Raw genomic sequence first — 26509 nt, 5'->3', positions numbered from 1 at the left:
TCTAGCCATTTAATGACCGTAATTCAAACTTGAACTACATCTACATGCAGCGCCTAACCAAAATGGTTTGAAAAATCGTATTTGTGTACTCGTATGCGAGTTAATTCCATGTGCAGTAAATTATAATAAATTTTCAAACATATTTATCTCACGACATGGACACACGCATATGTATGCATGGCGTGACATGGCATTTTAATTCCAAAATTTTTATAAAATATCACAAACACATGAAACCTTGGTTGATGTAATGTCATACCACCAAGATGATGTGGTAAAAAAATTGGCATGTTTGACAAAAGTTTGGGCACACACCCCTCACAAACCGGAGCAGCTCACTAGAAGGCTCATGGTTCCGAGAGGGAACAATGCATGTTTGATGACGAACGGGAGATAGCTTCGACTTACGGCCTTCAATTTTTTTCTACGTCTAACATGCACTACTAAAACTGTAATATGAAATTTAGGAAAATTCTAGGGGTCATTTGACCTTCTAAAGACATTTAGTTGATTTTCTAGCCATTTAATGTCCGTAATTAAAATTTAAACTACATCTACATGCAACGGCTAACTATAATGGTTTGAAAAATCTTATTTGTGTACTTGTGTGCGAGTTAATTCCATGTGCAGTAAATTACAAGGAATTTTCAAACATATTTGTCTCATGGCATCGACACATGCATATGTATGCATGGAGTGACATGGCACTTTAGTTCACAAAAATTAAAAAAAATATTAGAAAAATATGAAACCTTGGTTATTGTAATTTCATGTCACCAAGATGATGTGGTAAAAAAATTGGCATGTTTGACGAAAGTTTGGACACACACCCCTCACAAACTGGAGCAACTCACTAGAAGGCTCGTGCGTGCGAGAGGGAACAATGCATGTTTGATGACAAACGGGAGATAGCTTCCTCTTACGGCCTTCAATTTTTTTTCTACGTCTAACGTGCACTACTACAACTGTAATGTGAAATTTTGAAAAATTCTAGGCGTCATTTGACCTTTTAAAGATATTTTAGTGATTTTCTAACCATTTAATGACCATAATTCAAATTTGAACTACATCTACATGCAGCGCCTAACCAAAATGGTTTGAAAAATCGTATTTGTGTACTCGTATGCGAGTTAATTCCACGTGCAGTAAATTATAAGGAATTTTCAAACATATTTGTCTCACGACATGGACACATGCATATGTATGCATGGAGTGACATGGCATTTTAATTCCAAAAAATTTAAAAAATATCACAAACACATGGAACCTTGGTAGATGTAATGTCATGCCACCAAGATGATGTGGTAAAAAAATTGGCATGTTTGACGAAAGTTTGGGCACACACCCCTCACAAACCGGAGCAACTCACTAGAAGGCTCGTGGTTCCGAGAGGGAACGATGCATGTTTGATGATGAACGGAAGATAACTTCCTCTTACGGCCTTCAATTTTTTCTACGTGTAACGTGCACTAATACAACTGTAATGTGATATTTTGGAAAATTCTAGGCGTCATTTGACCTTCTAAAGACATTTAATTGATTTTCTAGCCATTTAATGTCCGTAATTCAAATTTCAACTACATCTACATGCAACGGCTAACCATAATGGTTTGAAAAATCTTATTTGTGTACGTGTGTGCGAGTTAATTCCATGTGCAGTAAACTAGAAGGAATTTTCAAACATATTTGTCTCATGGCATCGACACATGCATATGTATGCATGGAGTGACATGGCATTTTAGTTCCAAAAAATTAAAAAAAAATATTAGAAAAACATGAAACCTTGGTTGATGTAATTTCATGTCACGAGGATGATGTGGTAAAAAAAGTGGCATGTTTGAAGAAAGTTTGGACACACACCCCTCACAAACTAGAGCAACTCACTAGAAGGCTCGTGCGTCCGAGAGGGAACAATGCATGTTTGCTGACGAACGGGAGATAGCTTCCTCTTACGGCCTTCAATTGTTTTCTACGTCTAACGTGCACTACTACAACTGTAATGTGAAATTTTTGAAAAATTCTAGGCGTCATTTGACCTTTTAAAGACATTTAAGTGATTTTCTAGCCATTTAATGACCGTAATTCAAACTTGAACTACATCTACATGCAGCGCCTAACCAAAATGGTTTGAAAAATCGTATTTGTGTACTCGTATGCGAGTTAATTCCATGTGCAGTAAATTATAATAAATTTTCAAACATATTTATCTCACGACATGGACACACGCATATGTATGCATGGCGTGACATGGCATTTTAATTCCAAAATTTTTATAAAATATCACAAACACATGAAACCTTGGTTGATGTAATGTCATACCACCAAGATGATGTGGTAAAAAAATTGGCATGTTTGACAAAAGTTTGGGCACCCGCCCCTGACCAACCGGAGCAGCTCACTAGAAGGCTCGTGGTTCCGAGAAGGAACAATGCATGTTTGATGATGAACGGAATATAACTTCCTCTTACGGCCTTCAATTTTTTTCTACGTGTAACGTGCACTACTACAACTGCAATGTGAAATTTTGGAAAATTCTAGGGGTCATTTGACCTTCTAAAGACATTTAGTTGATTATCTAGCCATTTAATGTCCGGAATTCAAATTTCAACTACATCTACATGCAACCGCTAACCATAATGGTTTGAAAAATCTTATTTGTGTACTTGTGTGCGAGTTAATTCCATGTGCAGTAAATTAGAAGGAATTTTCAAACATATTTGTCTCACGGCATCGACACATGCATATGTATGCATGGAGTGACATGGCATTCTAGTTCCAAAAAATTAAAAAATATTAGAAAAACATGAAACCTTGGTTGATGTAATTTCATGCCACCAAGATGATGTGGTAAAAAAATTGGCATTGTTTGACGAAAGTTTGGACACACACACCTCACAAACTGGAGCAACTCACTAGAAGGCTCGTGCGGACAAGAGGGAACAATGCATGTTTGATGATGAACGGGAGACAGCTTCCTCTTACGTCCTTCAATCATTTTCTACGTCTAACATGCACTACTACAACTGTAATGTGAAATTTTGAAAAATTCTATGCGTCATTTGACCTTTTAAAGACATTTAAATGATTTTCTAGCCATTTAATTACAATAATTCAAATTTGAACTACATCTACATGCAGCGCCTAACCAAAATGGTTTGAAAAATCGTATTTGTGTACTCGTATGCGAGTTGATTCCATGTGCAGTAAATTATAAGGAATTTTCAAACATATTTGTCTCACGACATGGACACATGCATATGTATGCATGGAGTGACATGGCATTTTAATTCCAGAAAAATTATAAAATATCACAAGCACACGAAACCTTGGTTGATGTAATGTCATGCCACCAAGATGATGTGGTAGAAAAATTGGCATGTTTGACGAAAGTTTGGGCACGCACCCCTCACAAACCGGAGCAACTCACTAGAACCCTCATGGTTCCGAGAGGGAACAATGCATATTTGCTGACGAACGGGAGATAGCTTCCTCTTACGTCCTTCAATCGTTTTCTACGTCTAACTTGCACTAATACAACTATAATGTGAAATTTTGAAAAATTCTATGCGTCATTTGACCTTTTAAAGACATTTAATTGATTTTCTAGCCATTTAATGACAGTAATTCAAATTTGAACTACATCTACATGCAGCGCCTAACCAAAATGGTTTGAAAAATCGTATTTGTGTACTCGTATGCGAGTTGATTCCATGTGCAGTAAATTATAAGGAATTTTCAAACATATTTGTCTCACGACATGGACACATGCATATGTATGCATGGAGTGACATGGCATTTTAATTCCAAAAAAATTATAAAATATCACAAACACACGAAACCTTGGTTGATGAAATGTCATGCCACCAAGATGATGTGGTAGAAAAATTGGCATGTTTGACGAAAGTTTGGGCACGCACCCCTCACAAACCGGAGCAACTCACTAGAAGCCTCATGGTTCCGAGAGGGAACAATGCATGTTTGCTGACGAACGGGAGATAGCTTCCTCTTACGTCCTTCAATCGTTTTCTACATGTAACGTGCACTACTACAACTGTAATGTGCAATTTTGGCAAATTCTATGTGTCATTTGACCTTTTAAAGACATTTAAGTGATTTTCTAGCCATTTAATGATAGTAATTCAAATTTGAACTACATCTACATGCAGCGCCTAACCAAAATGGTTTGAAAAATCGTATTTGTGTACTCGTATGCGAGTTGATTCCATGTGCAGTAAATTATAAGGAATTTTCAAACATATTTGCCTCACGACATGGACACATGCATATGTATGCATGGAGTGTCATGGCATTTTAATTCCAAAAAAATTATAAAATATCACAAACACACGAAACCTTGGTTGATGTAATGTCATGCCACCAAGATGATGTGGTAGAAAAATTGGCATGTTTGACGAAAGTTTGGGCACGCACCCCTCACAAACCGGAGCAACTCACTAGAAGCCTTGTGTTTCCGACAGGGAACAATGCATGTTTGATGACAAACGGAAGATAACTTCCTCTTACGGCCTTCAATTTTTTTTTCTACATGTAACGTGCACTACTACAACTGTAATGTGCAATTTTGGCAAATTCTAGGGGTCATTTGACCTCCTAAAGACATTTAATTGATTTTCTAGCCATTTAATGTCCGTAATTCAAATTTCAACTACATCTACATGCAATGGCTAACCATAACGGTTTGAAAAATCTTATTTGTGTACTTGTGTGCGAGTTAATTCCATGTGCAGTAAATTAGAAGGAATTTTCAAACATATTTGTCTCATGGCATCGACACATGCATATGTATCCATGGAGTGACATGGCATTTTAGTTCCAAAAAATTAAAAATATTAGAAAAACATGAAACCTTGGTTGATGTAATTTCATGCCACCAAGATGATGTGGTAAAAAAATTGGCATTGTTTGACGAAAGTTTGGACACACACACCTCACAAACTGGAGCAACTCACTAGATGGCTCGTGCGGACCATAGGGAGATAGCTTCCTCTTACGTCCTTCAATCGTTTTCTACGTCTAACATGCACTACTACAACTGTAATGTGAAATTTTGAAAAATTCAAGGCATCATTTGACCTTTTAAAGACATTTAAGTGATTTTCTAGCCATTTAATGACCGTAATTCAAATTTGAACTACATCCACATCCAACGCCTAACCAAAATGGTTTGAAAAATCGTATTTGTGTACTTGTATGCGAGTTAATTCCATGTGCAGTAAATTATAAGTAATTTTCAAACATATTTGTCTCACGGCATGGACACATGCATATGTATGCATGGAGTGACATGGCATTTTAATTCCAAAAAATTTAAAAATATCACAAACACACGAAACCTTGGTAGATGTAATGTCATGCCACCAAGATGATGTCGTAGAAAAATTGGCATGTTTGACGAAAGTTTGGGCACGCACCCCTGACAAACCGGAGAAACTCACTAGAAGCCTCGTGGTTCCTAGAGGGAACAATGCATGTTTGATGACCAACGGAAGATAACTTCCTCTTACGGCCTTCAATTTTTTTCTACGTGTAACGTGCACTACTACAACTGTAATGTGCAATTTTGGCAAATTCTAGGGGTCATTTGACCTCCTAAAGATATTTAATTGATTTTCTAGCCATTTAATGTCCGTAATTCAAATTTCAACTACATCTACATGCAACGGCTAACCATAACGGTTTGAAAAATCTTATTTGTGTACTTCTGTGCGAGTTAATTCCATGTGTAGTAAATTAGAAGGAATTTTCAAACATGTTTGTCTCACGGCATCGACACATCCATATGTATGCATGGAGTGACATGGCACTTTAGTTCCCAAAAATTAAAAAAATATATTAGAAAAACATGAAACCTTGGTTGTTGTAATTTCATGTCACCAAGATGATGTGGTAAAAAAATTAGCATGTTTGACGAAAGTTTGGACACACACCCGTCACAAACTAGAGCAACTCACTAGAAGGCTCGTGCGTGCGAGAGGGAACAATGCATGTTTGATGACAAACGGGAGATAGCTTCCTCTTACGGCCTTCAGTTTTTTTCTACGTCTAACGTGCACTACTACAACTGTAATGTGAAATTTTCAAAAATTCTAGGCGTCATTTGACCTTTTAAAGACATTTTAGTGATTTTCTAGCCATTTAATAACCGCAATTCAAATTTGAACTACATCTACATGCAGCGCCTAACCAAAATGGTTTGAAAAATCGTATTTGTGTACTCGTATGCGAGTTCATTCCATGTGCAGTAAATTATAAGGAATTTTCAAACATATTTGTCTCACGACATGGACACATGCATATGTATGCATGGAGTGACATGGCATTTTAATTCCAAAAAATTTAAAAAATATCACAAACACATGAAACCTTGGTTGATATAATGTCATGCCACCAAGATGATGTGGTAGAAAAATTGGCATGTTTGACGAAAGTTTGGGCACGCACCCCTCACAAACTGGAGCAACTCACTAGAGTCCTCGTGGTTCCGAGAGGAAACAATGCATGTTTGATGACCAACGGAAGATAACTTCCTCTTACGGCCTTCAATTTTTTTTCTACGTGTAACGTGCACTACTACAACTGTAATGTGCAATTTTGGCAAATTCTAGGGGTCATTTGACCTCCTAAAGACATTTAATTTATTTTCTAGCCATTTAATGTCCGGAATTCAAATTTCAACTACATCTACATGCAACGGCTAACCATAACGGTTTGAAAAATCTTATTTGTGTACTTGTGTGCGAGTTAATTCCATGTGTAGTAAATTAGAAGGAATTTTCAAACATGTTTGTCTCACGGCATCGACACATCCATATGTATGCATGGAGTGACATGGCACTTTAGTTCCCAAAAATTAAAAAAATATATTAGAAAAACATGAAACCTTGGTTGTTGTAATTTCATGTCACCAAGATGATGTGGTAAAAAAATTAGCATGTTTGACGAAAGTTTGGACACACACCCGTCACAAACTAGAGCAACTCACTAGAAGGCTCGTGCGTGCGAGAGGGAACAATGCATGTTTGATGACAAACGGGAGATAGCTTCCTCTTACGGCCTTCAGTTTTTTTCTACGTCTAACGTGCACTACTACAACTGTAATGTGAAATTTTCAAAAATTCTAGGCGTCATTTGACCTTTTAAAGACATTTTAGTGATTTTCTAGCCATTTAGTGACCGTAATTCATATTTGAACTACATCTACATGCAGCGCCTAACCAAAATGGCTTGAAAAATCATATTTGTGTACTCGTATGCGAGTTGATTCCATGTGCAGTAAATTATAAGGAATTTTCAAACATATTTGCCTCACAACATGGACACATGCATATGTATGCATGCAGTGACATGGCATTTTAATTCCAAAAAATTTATAAAATATCACAAACACACGAAACCTTGGTTGATGTAATGTCATGACACCAAGATGATGTGGTAGAAAAATTGGCATGTTTGACGAAAGTTTGGGCACGCACCCCTCACAAACCGGAGCAACTCACTAGAAGCCTCGCGGTTCCGACATGGAACAATGCATGTTTGATGACAAACGGAAGATAACTTCCTCTTACGGCCTTCAACTTTTTTTTCTACATGTAACGTGCACTACTACAACTGTAATGTGCAATTTTGGCAAATTCTAGGGGTCATTTGACCTCCTAAAGACAGTTAATTTATTTTCTAGCCATTTAATGTCCGTAATTAAAATTTCAACTACATCTACATGCAACGGCTAACCATAACGGTATGAAAAATCTTATTTGTGTACTTGTGTGCGAGTTAATTCCATCTGCAGTAAATTAGAAGGAATTTTCAAACATATTTGTCTCACAGCATCGACACATGCATATGTATGCATGGAGTGACATGGCACTTTAGTTCCCAAAAATTAAAAAAATATATTAGAAAAATATGAAACCTTGGTTGTTGTAATTTCATGTCACCAAGATGATGCGGTAAAAAAATTGGCATTTTTGATGAAAGTTTGGACACACACCACGCACAAACTAGAGCAACTCACTAGAAGGCTCGTGCGTGCGAGAGGGAACAATGCATGTTTGATGACAAACGGGAGATAACTTCCTCTTTCGGCCTTCAATTTTTTTCTACGTCTAACATGCACTACTACAACTGTAATGTGAAATTTTGAAAAATTCTAGGCGTCATTTGACCTTTTAAAGACATTTTAGTGATTTTCTAGCTATTTAATGACCGTAATTCAAGTTTGAACAACATCTACATGCAGCGCCTAACCAAAATGGTTTGAAAAATCGTATTTGTGTACTCGTATGCGAGTTAATTCCATGTGCAGTAAATTATAAGGGATTTTCAAACATATTTGTCTCACGACATGGACACATGCATATTTATGCATGGAGTGACATGGCATTTTAGTTCCAAAAAATTTAAAAAATATCACAAACACATGAAACCTTGGTTGATGTAATGTCATGCCACCAAGATGATGTGGTAGAAAAATTGGCATGTTTGACAAAAGTTTGGGCACGCACCCCTCACAAACCGGAGCAACTCACTAGAAGCCTCGTGGTTCCTAGAGGGAACAATGCATGTTTGATGACCAACGGAAGATAACTTCCTCTTACGGCCTTCAACTTTTTTTCTACGTGTAACGTGCACTACTACAACTGCAATGTGCAATTTTGGCAAATTCTAGGGGTCATTTGACCTCCTAAAGATATTTAATTGATTTTCTAGCCATTTAATGTCCGTAATTCAAATTTCAACTACATCTACATGCAACGGCTAACCATAACGGTTTGAAAAATCTTATTTGTGTACTTCTGTGTGAGTTAATTCCATGTGCAGTAAATTAGAAGGAATTTTCAAACATATTTGTCTCACGGCATCGACACATGCATATGTATGCATGGAGTGACATGGCACTTTAGTTCCCAAAAATTAAAAAAAAATATTAGAAAAACATGATACCTTGGTTGTTGTAATTTCATGTCACCAAGATGATGTGGTAAAAAAATTGGCATGTTTGACGAAAGTTTGGACACACACCCCTCACAAACTAGAGCAACTCACTAGAAGGCTCGTGCGTGCGAGAGGGAACAATGCATGTTTGATGACAAACAGGAGATAGCTTCCTCTTATGGCCTTCAATTTTTTTCTACGTCTAACGTGCACTACTACAACTGTAATGTGAAATTTTGAAAAATTCTAGGCATCATTTGACCTTTTAAAGACATTTTAGTGATTTTCTAGCCATTTTGTGACCGTAATTCAAGTTTGAACAACATCTACATGCAGCGCCTAACCAAAATGGTTTGAAAAATTGTATTTGTGTACTCGTATGCGAGTTAATTCCATGTGCAGTAAATTATAAGGAATTTTCAAACATATTTGTCTCACGACATGGACACATGCATATGTATGCATGGAGTGACATGGCATTTTAATTCCAAAAAATTTAAAAAATATCACAAACACATGAAACCTTGGTTGATGTAATGTCATGCCACCAAGATGATATGGTAGAAAAATTGGCATGTTTGACAAAAGTTTGGGCACGCACCCCTCACAAGCCGGAGCAACTCACTAGAAGACTCGTGGTTCCTAGAGGGAACAATGCATGTTTGATGACCAACGGAAGATAACTTCCTCTTACGGCCTTCAATTTTTTTTCTACGTGTAATGTGCACTACTACAACTGTAATGTGCAATTTTGGCAAATTCTAGGGGTCATTTGACCTCCTAAAGACATTTAATTGATTTTCTAGCCATTTAATGTCCGTAATTCAAATTTCAACTACATCTACATGCAATGGCTAACCATAACGGTTTGAAAAATCTTATTTGTGTACTTGTGTGCGAGTGAATTCCATGTGCAGTAAATTAGAAGGAATTTTCAAACATATTTGTCTCATGGCATCGACACATGCATATGTATGCATGGAGTGACATGGCACTTTAGTTCCCAAAAATTAAAAAAAAATATTAGAAAAACATGAAACCTTGGTTGTTGTAATTTCATGTCACCAAGATGATGTGGTAAAAAAATTGGCATGTTTGACGAAAGTTTGGACACACACCCCTCACAAACTGGAGCAACTCACTAGAAGGCTCGTGCGTGCGAGAGGGAACAATGCATGTTTGATGACAAACGGGAGATAGCTTCCTCTTACGGCCTTCAATTTTTTCTACGTCTAACGTGCACTACTACAACTGTAATGTGAAATTTTGAAAAATTCTAGGCGTCATTTGACCTTTTAAAGACATTTTAGTGATTTTCTAGCCATTTAATGACAGTAATTCAAATTTGAACTACATCTACATGCAGCGCCTAACCAAAATGGTTTGAAAAATCGTATTTGTGTACTCGTATGCGAGTTAATTTCATGTGCAGTAAATTATAAGGAATTTTCAAACATATTTGTCTCACGACATGGACACATGCATATGTATGCATGGAGTGACATGGCATTTTAATTCCAAAAAATTTAAAAAATATCACAAACACATGAAACCTTGGTTGATATAATGTCATGCCACCAAGATGATGTGGTAGAAAAATTGGCATGTTTGATGAAAGTTTGGGCACGCACCCCTCACAAACCGGAGCAACTCACTAGAATCCTCGTGGTTCCAAGAGGAAACAATGCATGTTTGATGACCAACGGAAGATAACTTCCTCTTACGGATTTCAATTTTTTTTCTACGTGTAACGTGCACTACTACAACTGTAATGTGCAATTTTGGCAAATTCTAGGGGTCATTTGACCTCCTAAAGACATTTAATTGATTTTCTAGCCATTTAATGTCCGTAATTCAAATTTCAACTACATCTACATGCAACGGCTAACCATAACGGTTTGAAAAATCTTATTTGTGTACTTGTGTGCGAGTTAATTCCATGTGCAGTAAATTAGAAGGAATTTTCAAACATATTTGTCTCACGGCATCGACACATGCATATGTATGCATGGAGTGACATGGCACTTTAGTTCCCAAAAATTAAAAAAATATATTAGAAAAACATGAAACCTTGGTTGTTGTAATTTCATGTCACCAAGATGATGTGGTAAAAAAATTGGCATGTTTGACAAAAGTTTGGACACACACCCCTCACAAACTAGAGCAACTCACTAGAAGGCTCGTGCGTGCGAGAGGGAACAATGCATGTTTGATGACAAACGGGAGATAGCTTCCTCTTACGGCCTTCAATTTTTTTCTAAGTCTAACGTGCACTACTACAACTGTAATGTGAAATTTTGAAAAATTCTAGGCGTCATTTGACCTTTTAAAGAAATTTTAGTGATTTTCTAGCCATTTAATGACCGCAATTCAAATTTGAACTACATCTACATGCAGCACCTAACCAAAATGGTTTGAAAAATCGTATTTGTGTACTCGTATGCGAGTTAATTCCATGTGCAGTAAATTATAAGGAATTTTCAAACATATTTGTCTCACGACATGGACACATGCATATGTATGCATGGAGTGACATGGCATTTTAATTCCAAAAAATTTAAAAAATATCACAAACACATGAAACCTTGGTTGATATAATGTCATGCCACCAAGATGATGTGGTAGAAAAATTGGCATGTTTGACGAAAGTTTGGGCAGGCACCCCTCACAAACCGGAGCAACTCACTAGAATCCTCATGGTTCCGAGAGGAAACAATGCATGTTTGATGACCAACGGAAGCTAACTTCCTCTTACGGCTTTCAATTTTTTTTCTACGTGTAACGTGCACTACTACAACTGTAATGTGCAATTTTGGCAAATTCTAGGGGTCATTTGACCTCCTAAAGACATTTAATTGATTTTCTAGCCATTTAATGTCCGTAATTCAAATTTCAACTACATCTACATGCAACGGCTAACCATAACGGTTTGAAAAATCTTATTTGTGTACTTGTGTGCGAGTTAATTCCATGTGCAGTAAATTAGAAGGAATTTTCAAACATGTTTGTCTCACGGCATTGACACATGCATATGTATGCATGGAGTGACATGGCACTTTAGTTCCCAAAAATTAAAAAAAAATATTAGAAAAACATGAAACCTTGGTTGTTGTAATTGCATGTCACCAAGATGATGTGGTAAAAAAATTAGCATGTTTGACGAAAGTTTGGACACACACCCGTCACAAACTAGAGCAACTCACTAGAAGGCTCGTGCGTGCGAGAGGGAACAATGCATGTTTGATGACAAACGGGAGATAGCTTCCTCTTACGGCCTTCAGTTTTTTTCTACGTCTAACGTGCACTACTACAATTGTAATGTGAAATTTTGAAAAATTCTAGGCGTCATTTGACCTTTTAAAGACATTTTAGTGATTTTCTAGCCATTTAGTGACCGTAATTCAAATTTGAACTACATCTACATGCAGCGCCTAACCAAAATGGTTTGAAAAATCGTATTTGTGTACTCGTATGCGAGTTGATTCCATGTGCAGTAAATTATAAGGAATTTTCAAACATATTTGCCTCACAACATGGACACATGCATATGTATGCATGGAGTGACATGGCATTTTAATTCCAAAAAATTTATAAAATATCACAAACACACGAAACCTTGGTTGATGTAATGTCATGCCACCAAGATGATGTGGTAGAAAAATTGGCACGTTTGATGAAAGTTTGGGCACGCACCCCTCATAAACCGGAGCAACTCACTAGAAGCCTCGTGGTTCCGAGAGGGAACAATGCATGTTTGATGACAAACGGAAGATAGCTTCCTCTTACGGCCTTCAATATTTTTTCTACGTGTAACGTGCACTACTACGACTGTAATGTCCAATTTTGGCAAATTCTAGGGGTCATTTGACCTCCTAAGACATTTAATTGATTTTCTAGCCATTTAATGTCCGTAATTCAAATTTCAACTACATCTACATGCAACGGCTAACCATAACGGTTTGAAAAATCTTATTTGTGTACTTGTGTGCGAGTTAATTCCATGTGCAGTAAATTAGAAGGAATTTTCAAACATATTTGTCTCACGGCATCGACACATGCATATGTTTGCATGGAGTGACATGGCACTTTAGTTCCCAAAAATTAAAAAATATATTAGAGAAACATGAAACCTTGGTTGTTGTAATTTCGTGTCACCAAGATGATGTGGTAAAAAAATTGGCATGTTTGACGAAAGTTTGGACACACACCCCTCACAAACTGGAGCAAGTCACTAGAAGGCTCGTGCGTGCGAGAGGGAACAATGCATGTTTGATGACAAACGGGAGATAGCTTCCTCTTACGGCCTTCAATTTTTTTCTACGTCTAACGTGCACTACTACAACTGTAATGTGAAATTTTGAAAAATTCTAGCTGTCATTTGACCTTTTAAAGACATTTTAGTCATTTTCTAGCCATTTAATGACCGTAATTCAAATTTGAACTACATCTACATGCAGCGCCTAACCAAAATGGTTTGAAAAATCGTATTTGTGTACTCGTATGCGAGTTAATTCCATGTGCAGTAAATTATAAGGAATTTTCAAACATATTTGTCTCACGACATGGACACATGCATATGTATGCATGGAGTGACATGGCATTTTAATTCCAAAAAATTTAAAAAATATCACAAACACATGAAACCTTGGTTGATGTAATGTCATGCCACCAAGATGATGTGGTAGAAAAATTGGCATGTTTGACAAAAGTTTGGGCACGCACCCTTCACAAACTGGAGCAACTCACTAGAAGCCTCGTGGTTCCGAGAGGGAACAATGCATGTTTGATGATGAAAGGAAGATAACTTCCTCTTACGGCCTTCAATTTTTTTTCTACGTGTAACTTGCACTACTACAACTGTAATTTGCAATTTTGGCAAATTCTAGGGGTCATTTGACCTCCTAAAGACATTTAATTGATTTTCTAGCCATTTAATGTCTGTAATTCAAATTTCAACTACATCTACATGCAACGGCTAACCATAACGGTTTGAAAAATCTTATTTGTGTACTTGTGTGCGAGTTAATTCCATCTGCAGTAAATTAGAAGGAATTTTCAAACATATTTGTCTCACGGCGTCGACACATGCATATGTATGCATGGAGTGACATGGCACTTTAGTTCCCAAAAATTAAAAAAAATATTAGAAAAACATGAAACCTTGGTTGATGTAATTTCATGCCACCAAGATGATGTGGTAAAAAAATTGGCATTGTTTGACGAAAGTTTGGACACACACCCCTCACAAACTGGAGCAACTCACTAGAAGGCTCGTGCAGACAAGGGGGAACAATGCATGTTTGATGACGAACGGGAGATAGTTTCCTCTTACGTCCTTCAATCGTTTTCTATGTCTAACGTGCACTACTACAAATGTAATGTGAAATTTTGAAAAATTCTAGGCGTCATTTGACCTTTTAAAGACATTTAAGTGATTTTCTAGCCATTTAATGACAGTAATTCAAATTTGAACTACATCTACATGCAGCGCCTAACCAAAATGGTTTGAAAAATCGTATTTGTGTGCTCGTATGCAAGTTGATTCCATGTGAAGTAAATTATAAGGAATTTTCAAACATATTTGTCTCACGACATGAACACATGCATATGTATGCATGGAGTGACATGGCATTTTAATTGCAAAAAAATTATAAAATATCACAAACACATGAAACCTTGGTTGATGTAATGTCATGCCACCATGATGGTGTGGTAGAAAAATTGGCATGTTTGACGAAAGTTTGGGAACACACCCCTCACACACCGGAGCAACTCTCTAGAAGCCTCGTGGTTCCGAGAGGGAACAATGCATGTTTGATGACAAACGGAAGATAACTTCCTCTTACGGCCTTCAATTATTTTTTCTACGTGTAACGTGCACTACAAAAACTGTAATGTGCAATTTTGGCAAATTCTAGGGGTCATTTGACCTCCTAAAGACATTTAATTGATTTTCTAGCCATTTAATGTCCGTAATTCAAATTTCAATTACATCTACATGCGACGGCTAACCATAACGGCTTGAAAAATCTTATTTGTGTACTTGTGTGCGAGTTAATTCCATGTGCAGTAAATTAGAAGGAATTTTCAAACATATTTGTCTCATGGCATCGACAGATGCATATGTGTCGATGGAGTGACATGGCACTTTATTTCCCAAAAATTAAAAAAAATATTAGAAAAACATGAAACCTTGGTTGTTGTAATTTCATGTCACCAAGATGATGTAGTAAAAAAATTGGCATGTTTGACGAAAGTTTGGACACACACCCCTCACAAACTGGAGCAACTCACTAGAAGGCTTGTGCGTGCGAGAGGGAACAATGCATGTTTGATGACAAACGGGAGATAGCTTCCTCTTACGGCCTTCAATTTTTTTCTATGTCTAACGTTCACTACTACAACTGTAATGTGAAATTTTGAAAAATTCTAGCCGTCATTTGACCTTTTAAAGACATTTTAGTGATTTTCTAGCCATTTAATGATCGTAATTCAAATTTGAACTACATCTACATGCAGCGCCTAACCAAAATGGTTTGAAAAATCGTATTTGTGTACTCGTATGCGAGTTAATTCCATGTGCAGTAAATTATAAGGAATTTTCAAACATATTTGTCTCACGACATGGACACATGCATATGTATGCATGGAGTGACATGGCATTTTAATTCCAAAAAATTAAAAAAATATCACAAACACATGAAACCTTGGTTGATATAATGTCATGCCACCAAGATGATGTGGTAGAAAAATTGGCATGTTTGACGAAAGTTTGGGCACGCACCCCTCACAAACCGGAGCAACTCACTAGAAGCCTCGTGGTTCCGAGTGGGAACAATGCATGTTTGATGATGAATGGAAGATAACTTCCTCTTACGGCCTTCAATTTTTTTCTACGTGTAACGTGCACTACTACAACAATAATGTGCAATTTTGGCAAATTCTAGGGGACATTTGACCTCCTAAAGTCATTTAATTGATTTTTTAGCCATTTAATGTTCGTAATTCAAATTTCAACTACATCTAGATGCAACGGCTAACCATAACGGTTTGAATAATCTTATTTGTGTACTTGTGTGCGAGTTACTTCCATGTGCAATAAATTAGAAGGAATTTTCAAACATATTTGTCTCACGCCATCGACACATGCATATGTATGCATGGAGTGACATGGCACTTTAGTTCCCAAAAATTAAAAAAAAATATTAGAAAAACATGAAACCTTGGTTGATGTAATTTCATGCCACCAAGATAACGTGGTAAAAAATTGGCATTGTTTGACAAAAGTTTGGGCACACACCCCTCACAACCTGGAGCAACTCATTAGAAGGCTCGTGCGGACAAGAGGGAACAATGCATGTTTGATGACGAACGGGAGATAGCTTCCTCTTACGTCCTTCAATCGTTTTCTATGTCTAACGTGCACTACTACAACTGTAATGTGAAATTTTGAAAAATTCTAGGCGTCATTTGACATTTTAAAGACATTTAAGTGATTTTCTAGCCATTTAATGACAGTAATTCAAATTTGAACTACATCTACATGCAGCGCCTAACCAAAATGGTTTGAAAAGTCGTATTTGTGTACTCGTATGTGAGTTGATTCCATGTGCAGTAAATTATAAGGAATTTTCAAACATATTTGTCTCACGGCATGGACACATGCATATGTATGCATGGAGTGACATGGCATTTTAATTCCAAAAAATTTATAAAATATCACAAACACATGAAACCTTGGTTGATGTAATGTCATGCCACCAAGATGATGTGGTAGAAAAATTGGCATGTTTGAAGAAAGTTTGGGCACGCACCCCTCACAAACTGGAGCAACTCACTAGAAGCCTCGTGGTTCCCAGAAGGAACAATGCATGTTTGATGACAAATGGAAGATAACTTCCTCTTACGGCCTTCAATTTTTTTTCTACGTGTAACGTGCACTACTACAACTGTAATGTGCAATTTTGGCAAATTCTAGGGGTCATTTGACCTCCTAAAGACATTTAATTGATTTTCTAGCCATTTAATGTTCGTAATTCAAATTTGAACTACATCTACATGCAACGGCTAACCATAACGGTTTGAAAAATCTTATTTGTGTACTTGTGTGCGAGTTACTTCCATGTGCAGTAAATTAGAATGAATTTTCAAACATATTTGTCTCACGCCATCGACACATGCATATGTATGCATGGAGTGACATGGCAGTTTAGTTCCCAAAAATTAAAAAAAAATATTAGAAAAACATGAAACCTTGGTTGATGTAATTTCATGGCACCAAGATAATGTGGTAAAAAAATTGGCATTGTTTGACGAAAGTTTGGACACACACCCCTCACAAACTGGAGCAACTCACTAGAAGGCTCGTGCGTGCGAGAGGGAACAATGCATGTTTGATGACAAATGGGAGATAGCTTCCTCTTACGGCCTTCAATTTTTTTCTACGTCTAACATGCACTACTACAACTGTAATGTGAAATTTTGAAAAGTTTTAGGCGTCATTTAACCTTTCAAAGACATTTTAGTGATTTTCTAGCCATTTAATGATCGTAATTCAAATTTGAACTACTTCTACATGCAGCGCCTAACCAAAATGGTAGGAAAAATCGTATTTGTGTACTCGTATGCGAGTTAATTCCATGTGTAGTAAATTATAAGGAATTTTCAAACATATTTGTCTCACGACATGGACACATGCATATGTATGCATGGAGTGACATGGCAGTTTAATTCCAAAAAATTTAAAAAATATCACAAACACATGAAACCTTGGTTGATGTAATGTCATGCCACCAAGATGATGTGGTAAAAAAATTGACATGTTTGACGAAAGGTTGGGCACACACCCCTCACAAACCGGAGCAACTCACTAGAAGGCTCGTGGTTCCGAGAGGGAACAATGCATGTTTGATGATGAACAGAAGATAACTTCCTCTTACGGCCTTCAATTTTTCTACGTGTAACATGCACTAATACAACTGTAATATGAGATTTTGGAAAATTCTAGGCGTCATTTGACCTTCTAAAGACATTTAATTTATTTTCTAGCCATTTAATGTCCGCAATTCAAATTTCAACAACATCTACATGCAACAGCTAACCATAACGGTTTGAAAAATCTTATTTGTGTACGTATGTGCGAGTTAATTCCATGTGTAGTAAATTAAAAGGAATTTTCAAACATATTTGTCTCATGGCATCGACACATGCATATGTATGCATGGAGTGACATGGCATTTTAGTTCCAAAAAATTAAAAAAAAATATTAGAAAAACATGAAACCTTGGTTGATGTAATTTCGTGTCACCAAGATGATGTGGTAAAAAAATTGGCATGTTTGACGAAAGTTTGGACACACACCCCTCACAAACTGGAGCAACTCACTAGAAGGCTCGTGCGTCCGAGAGGGAATAATGCATGTTTGATGACAAACGGGAGATAGCTTCCTCTTACGGCCTTCAATTTTTTTTCTACGTCTAACGTGCAGTACTACAACTGTAACGTGAAATTTTGAAAAATTCTAGGCGTCATTTGACCTTTTAAAGACATTTTAGTGATTTTCTAGCCATTTAATGACCGTAATTCAAATTTGAACTACATCTACATGCAGCGCCTAACCAAAATGGTTTGAAAAATCGTATTTGTGTACTCGTATGCAAGTTAATTCCATGTGCAGTAAATTATAAGTAATTTTCAAACATATTTGTCTCACGACCTGGACACATGCATATGTATGCATGGAGTTACATGGCATTTTAATTCCAAAATATTTAAAAAATATCACAAACACATGAAACCTTGGTTGATGTAATGTCACGCCACCAAGATGATGTGGTAAAAAAATTGGCATGTTTGAATAAAGTTTGGGAACACACCCCTGACAAACTGGAGCAACTCACTAGAAGGCTCGTGGTTCTAAGAGGGAACAATGCATGTTTGATGACGAACGGAAGATAACTTCCTCTTACGGCCTTCAATTTTTTTCTACGTGTAACATGCACTACTACAACTGTAATGTGAAATTTTGGAAAATTCTAGGGGACATTTGACCTTCTAAAGACATTTAATTGATTTTCTAGCCATTTAATGTCCGTAATTCAAATTTCAACTACATCTACATGCAATGGCTAACCATAACGGTTTGAAAAATCTTATTTGTGTACTTGTGTGCGAGTTAATTCCATGTGCAGTAAATTAGAAGCAATTTTCGAACATATTTGTCTCACGGCATCGACACATGCATATGTATGCATGGAGTGACATGGCATTTTAGTTCCAAAAAATTTAAAAAAATATTAGAAAAACATGAAACCATGGTTGATGTAATTTCATGCCACCAAGATGATGTGGTAAAAAAATTGGCATATTTGACGAAAGTTTGGACACACACCCCTCACAAACTGGAGCAACTCACCAGAAGGCTCGTGCGGACGAGAGGGAACAATGCATGTTTGCTGACGAACGGGAGATAGTTTCCTCTTACGGCCTTCAATTTTTTTCTACGTCTAACGTGCACTACTACAACTGTAATGTGAAATTTTGAAAAATTCTAGGCGTCATTTGACCTTTTAAAGACATTTAAGTGATTTTCTAGCCATTTAATGACCGTAATTCAAATTTGAACTACATCTACATGCAGCGCCTAACCAAAATGGTTTGAAAAATCGTATTTGTGTACTCGTATGCGAGTTAATTCCATGTGCAGTAAATTATAAGGAATTTTCAAACATATTTGTCTCACGACATGGACACATGCATATGTATGCATGGAGTGACATGGCATTTTAATTCCAAAATTTTTATAAAATATCACAAACACATGAAACCTTGGTTGATGTAATGTCATGCCACCAAGATGATGTGGTAAAAAATTGGCATGTTTGACGAAAGTTTGGGCACACACCCCTCACAAACCGGAGCAGCTCACTAGAAGGCTCGTGGTTCCGAGAGGGAACAATGCATGTTTGATGACGAACGGAAGATAACTTCCTCTTACGGCCTTCAATTTTTTTCTACGTCTAACGTGCACTACTACAACTGTAATGTGAAATTTTGAAAAATTCTAGGCGTCATTTGACCTTTTAAAGACATTTAAGTGATTTTCTAGCCATTTAATGACCGTAATTCAAATTTGAACTACATCTACATGCAGCGCCTAACCAAAATGGTTTGAAAAATCGTATTTGTGTACTCGTATGCGAGTTAATTCTTTGTGCAGTAAATTATAAGGAATTTTCAAACATATTTGTCTCACGACATGGACACATGCATATGTATGCATGGAGTGACATGGCATTTTAATTCCAAAATTTTTATAAAATATCACAAACACATGAAACCTTGGTTGATGTAATGTCATGCCACCAAGATGATGTGGTAAAAAATTGGCATGTTTGACGAAAGTTTGGGCACACACCCCTCACAAACCGGAGCAGCTCACTAGAAGGCTCGTGGTTCCGAGAGGGAACAATGCATGTTTGATGACGAACGGAAGATAACTTCCTCTTACGGCCTTCAATTTTTTTCTACGTCTAACGTGCACTACTACAACTGTAATGTGAAATTTTGAAAAATTCTAGGCGTCATTTGACCTTTTAAAGACATTTAAGTGATTTTCTAGCCATTTAATGACCGTAATTCAAATTTGAACTACATCTACATGCAGCGCCTAACCAAAATGGTTTGAAAAATCGTATTTGTGTACTCGTATGCGAGTTAATTCTTTGTGCAGTAAATTATAAGGAATTTTCAAACATATTTGTCTCACGACATGGACACATGCATATGTATGCATGGAGTGACATCGCATTTTAATTCCAAAATTTTTATAAAATATCACAAACACATGAAACCTTGGTTGATGTAATGTCATGCCACCAAGATGATGTGGTAAAAAATTGGCATGTTTGACGAAAGTTTGGGCACACACCCCTCACAAACCGGAGCAGCTCACTAGAAGGCTCGTGGTTCCGAGAGGGAACAATGCATGTTTGATGACGAACGGAAGATAACTTCCTCTTATGGCCTTCAATTTTTTTTCTACATGTAACGTGCACTACTACAACTGTAATCTGTGATTTTGGAAAATTCTAGGGGTCATTTGACCTTCTAAAGACATTTATTTGATATTCTAGCCATTTAATGTCCGTAATTCAAATTTCAACTACATCTACATGCAATGGCTAACCATAACGGTTTGAAAAATCATATTTGTGTACTTGTGTGCGAGTTAATTCCATCTGAAGTAAATTAGAAGTAAATTTCAAACATATTTGTCTCATGGCATGGAAACATGCATATGTATGCATGGAGTTATATGGCATTTTAATTCCAAAAATTCAAAAATATCACAAACACATGAAACCTTGGTTGATGTAATGTCACGCCACCAAGATGATGTGGTAAAAAAATTGGCATGTTTGACAAAAGTTTGGGCACACACCCCTCACTAGAAGGCTCATGGTTCCGAGAAGGAACAATGCATGTTTGATGCCGAACGGGAGATAGCGTCCTCTTACGACCTTCAATTTTTTTCTACGTGTAACATGCACTACTACAACTGTAATGTGAAATTTTGGAAAATTCTAGGGGTCATTTGACCTTCTAAAGACATTTAATTTCTTTTCTAGCCATTTAATGTCCGTAATTCAAATTTCAATTACATCTACATGCGCGCCTAACCAAAATGGTTTGAAAAATCATATTTGTGTACTCGTATGCAAGTTGATTCCATGTGCAGTAAATTATAAGAATTTTCAAACATATTTGTCTCATGACATGGACACATGCATATGTATGCATGGAGTGACATGGCATTTTAATTCCAAAAATTTTATAAAATATCACAAACACATGAAACCTGGGTTGATGTAATGTCATGCTACCAAGATGATATGGTAGAAAAATTGGCATGTTTGACGAAAGTTTGGGCACGCACCCCTCACAAACCGGAGCAACTCACTAGAAGCCTCGTGGTTCCGAGAGGGAACAATGCATGTTTGATGACAAACGGAAGATAACTTCCTCTTACGGCCTTCAATTTTTTTTCTACGTGTAACGTGCACTACTACAACTGTAATGTGAAATTTTGGCAAATTCTAGGGGTCATTTGACCTCCTAAAGACATTTAATTGATTTTCTAGCCATTTAATGTCCGTAATTCAAATTTCAACTACATCTACATGCAACGGCTAACCATAACGGTTTGAAAAATCTTATTTGTGTACTCGTGTGCGAGTTAATTCCATGTGCAGTAAATTAGAAGGAAATTTCAAACATATTTGTCTCACGGCATCGACACATGCATATGTGTGCATGGAGTGACATGGCATTTTAGTTCGAAAAAATTAAAAAAAATTAGAAAAACATGAAACCTTGGTTGATGTAATTTCATGCCACCAAAATGATGTGGTAAAAAAATTGGCATGTTTGACGAAACTTTGGACACAAACCCCTCACAAACTGGAGCAACTTACTAGAAGGCTCGTGCGTCCGAGAGGGAACAATGCATGTTTGATTACGAACGGGAGATAGCTTCCTCTGATGGCCTTCAATTTTTTTCTACGTCTAACGTGCACTACTACAACTGTAATGTGAAATTTTCAAAAATTCTTGGCGTCATTTGACCTTTTAAAGACATTTAAGTGATTTTCTAGCCATTTATTGATCGTAATTCAAATTTGAACTACATCTACATGCAGCGCCTAACCAAAATGGTTTGAAAAATCGTATTTGTGTACTCGTATGCGAGTTAATTCCATGTGCAGTAAATTATAAGGCATTTTCAAACATATTTGTCTCACGACATGGACACATGCATATGTATGCATGTAGTGACATGGCATTTTAATTCCAAAAAATTTATAAAATATCACAAACACATGAAACCTTGGTTGATGTAATGTCATGCCACCAAGATGATGTGGTAGAAAAATTGGCATGTTTAACGAAAGTTTGGGCACGCACCCCTCACAAACCGGAGCAACTCACTAGAAGGCTCGTGGTTCCGAGAGGGAACAATGCATGTTTGATGACAAACAGAAGATAAATTCCTCTTATGGCCTTTAATTTTTTTCTACGTGTAATGTGCACTACTACAATTGTAATGTGATATTTTGGAAAATTCTAGGGGTCATTTGACCTTCTAATGACATTTAAGTGATTTTCTAGCCATTTAATGACCGTAATTCAAATTTCAACTACATCTACATGCAATGACTAACCATAACGGTTTGAAAAATCATATTTGTGTACTAGTGCGTGAGTTAATTCCATGTGAAGTAAATTAGAAGGAAAATTCAAACATATTTGTCTCACGACACGGAAACATGCATATATATGCATGGAGTGTCATGCCATTGTAATTCAAAAAAATTAATGAAAAAATCAAAAACACATGAAACCTTGGTTGATGTAATGTCATGCCACCAAAATGATGTGGTGAAAAAATTGGCATGTTTGACGAAAGTTTGGACACACACCCCTCACAAACCGAAGCAACTCATTAGAAGGCTCCTGCTTCCGAGAGGGAACAATGCATGTTTGATGACGAACGGGAGATAGTTTCCACTTACGGCCTTCAATTTTTTTTCTACGTCTAACATGCACTACTACAACTGTAATGTGAAATTTTGGAAAATTCTAGGCGTCATTTGACCTTTTAAAGACATTTAAGTGATTTTCTAGCCATTTAATGAGCGTAATTCAATTTTGAACAACATCTGCATGCAACACCTAACCAAAATGGTTTGAAAAATCGTATTTCTGTACTCATATGCGAGTTAATTCCATGTACAGTAAATTATAAGTAATTTTCAAACATATTTGTCTCACGACATGGACACATGCATATGTATGCATGGAGTTACATGGCATTTTAATTCCAAAAAAATTAAGAAATATCACAAACACATGAAACCTTGGTTGATGTAATGTCATGCCACCAAGATGATGTGGTAAAAAAATTGGGATGTTTGACGAAAGTTTGGGCACACACCGCTCACAAACCGGAGCAACTCACTAGAAGGCTTGTGGTTCCGAGAGGGAACAATGCATGTTTGATGACGGACGGAAGATAACTTCCTCTTACGGCCTTCAAATTTTTTCTATGTGTAATTTGCACTACTACAACTGTAATGTGAAATTTTGGAAAATTCTAGGGGTCATTTGACCTTCTAAAGACATTTAATTGATTTTCTAGCCATTTAATGTCTGTAATTAAAATTTCAACTACATCTACATGCAACGGCTCACCATAACGGTTTGAAAATTTTTATTTGTGTACTTGTGTGCGAGTTAATTCCATGTGAAGTAAATTAGAAGGAATTTTCAAACATATTTGTCTCACGGCATCGACACATGCATATGTATGCATGGAGTGACATGGCATTTTAGTTCCAAAAAATTAAAAAAATATTAGAAAAACAAGAAACCTTGGTTGATGTAATTTCATGCCACCAAGATGATGTGGTAAAAAATTGGCATGTTTGAAGAAAGTTTGGGCACACACCGCTCACAAACTGGAGCAACTCACTAGAAGGCTCGTGCTTCCGAGAGGGAACAATGCATGTTTGATGACGAACGGGAGATAGCTTCCTCTTATGGCCTTCAATTTATTTCTACGTGTAACATGCACTACTACAACTGTAATGTGAAATTTTGGAAAATTCTATGCGTCATTTGACCTTTAAAGACATTTAAGTGATTTTCTAGCCATTTAATGACCGTAATTCAAATTTGAACTACATCTACATGCAGCGCCTAACCGAAATGGTTTGAAAAATTGTATTTATGTACTCGTATGCGAGTTAATTCAATGTGCAATTAATTATAAGGAATTTTCAAACATATTTGTCTCACGACATGGACACATGCATATGTATGCCTGGAGTGACATGACATCTCAATTCCAAAAAATTTAAAAACTATCACAAAGACATGAAACATTGGTTGATGTAATGTCATGCCACCAAGATGATGTGGTAAAAAATTAGCATGTTTGACGAAAGTTTGGGCACACACCCCTCACAAACCGGAGCAACTCACTAGAAGGCTCGTGGTTCCGAGAGGGAACAATGCATGTTTGATGACGAATGGAAGATAACTTCCTCTTACGGCCTTCAATTTTTTTCTATGTGTAACGTGCACTACTACAACTGTAAATTGAAAATTTGGAAAATTGTAGGGGTCATTTGACCTTCTAAAGACATTTAAGTGATTTTCTAGCCATTTAATGACCGTAATTCAAATTTCAACTACATCTACATGCAACGGCTAACCATAACGGTTTGAAAAATCATACTTGTGTACTTGTGTGCGAGTTAATTCCTTGTGAAGTAAATTATAAGGAAATTGCAAACATATTTGTCTCACAACATGGAAACATGCATATATATGCATGGAGTGTCATGGCATTGTAATTCCAAAAAATTAAAAAAATTAAAAACACATGAAACCTTGGTTGATGTAATGTCATGCCACCAAAATGATGTGGTGAAAAAATTGGCATGTTTGACGAAAGTTTGGACACACACCCCTCACAAATCGGAGCAATTCACTAGAAGGCTCGTGCTTCCGAGAGGGAATAATGCATGTTTGATGACGAACGGGAGATAGCTTCCTCTTACGGACTTTAATTTTTTTCTACGTCTAACTTGCACTACTACAACTGTAATATGAAATTTTGGAAAATTCTAGGGGTCATTTGACCTTTTAAAGACATTTAAGTGATTTTCTAGCCATTTAATGAGCGTAATTCAAATTTGAACTACATCTGCATGCATCTCCTAACCAAAATGGTTTGAAAAATCGTAACTGTGTACTCATATGCGAGTTAATTCCATGTGCAGTAAATCATAAGGAATTTTCAAACATATTTGTCTCACGACATGGACACATGCATATGTATGCATGGAGTTACATGGCATTTTAATTCCAAAAAATTTAAAAAATATCACAAACACATGAAACATTGGTTGATGTGATGTCACACCACCAAGATGATGTGGTAAAAAAATTGGCATGTTTGACAAAAGTTTGGGCACCCACCCCTGACAAACCGGAGCAACTCACTAGAAGGCTCGTGGTTCTGAGAGGGAACAATGCATGTTTGATGACGAACGGAAGATAACTTCCTCTTACGGCCTTCAATGTTTTTTCTACATGTAACGTGCACTACTACAACTGTAATGTGAAATTTTGGAAAATTCTAGGGGTCATTTGACCTTCTAAAGACATTTAATTGATTTTCTAGCCATTTAATGTCCGCAATTCAAATTTCAACTACATCTACATGCAACGGCTAACCATAATGCACTACTAGGGAAAAGCTTAAAGACAGACGATTACTAGTAGCGAGGGTTTATAACCCTCGCTACTGCTACTTACTAGTCACACGGGTTTTTAACCCTCGCTACTACTAAGTTGATACTAGTAGCGTGGGTTTTTAACCCTCGCTACTACTAAGCGGTCTCTACCGTGCCCTCTCGGGACATGCCATAGTAGTAACGAGGGGTACGAACCCGCGCTACTACTAAGTTGATAGTAGTAGCGCGGT

This window comes from Triticum aestivum, chromosome 2A (genome assembly GCF_018294505.1).
Source record: "Triticum aestivum cultivar Chinese Spring chromosome 2A, IWGSC CS RefSeq v2.1, whole genome shotgun sequence".
Classification (NCBI taxonomy): domain Eukaryota; kingdom Viridiplantae; phylum Streptophyta; class Magnoliopsida; order Poales; family Poaceae; genus Triticum; species Triticum aestivum.
This window is presented reverse-complemented; position numbering follows the sequence as displayed.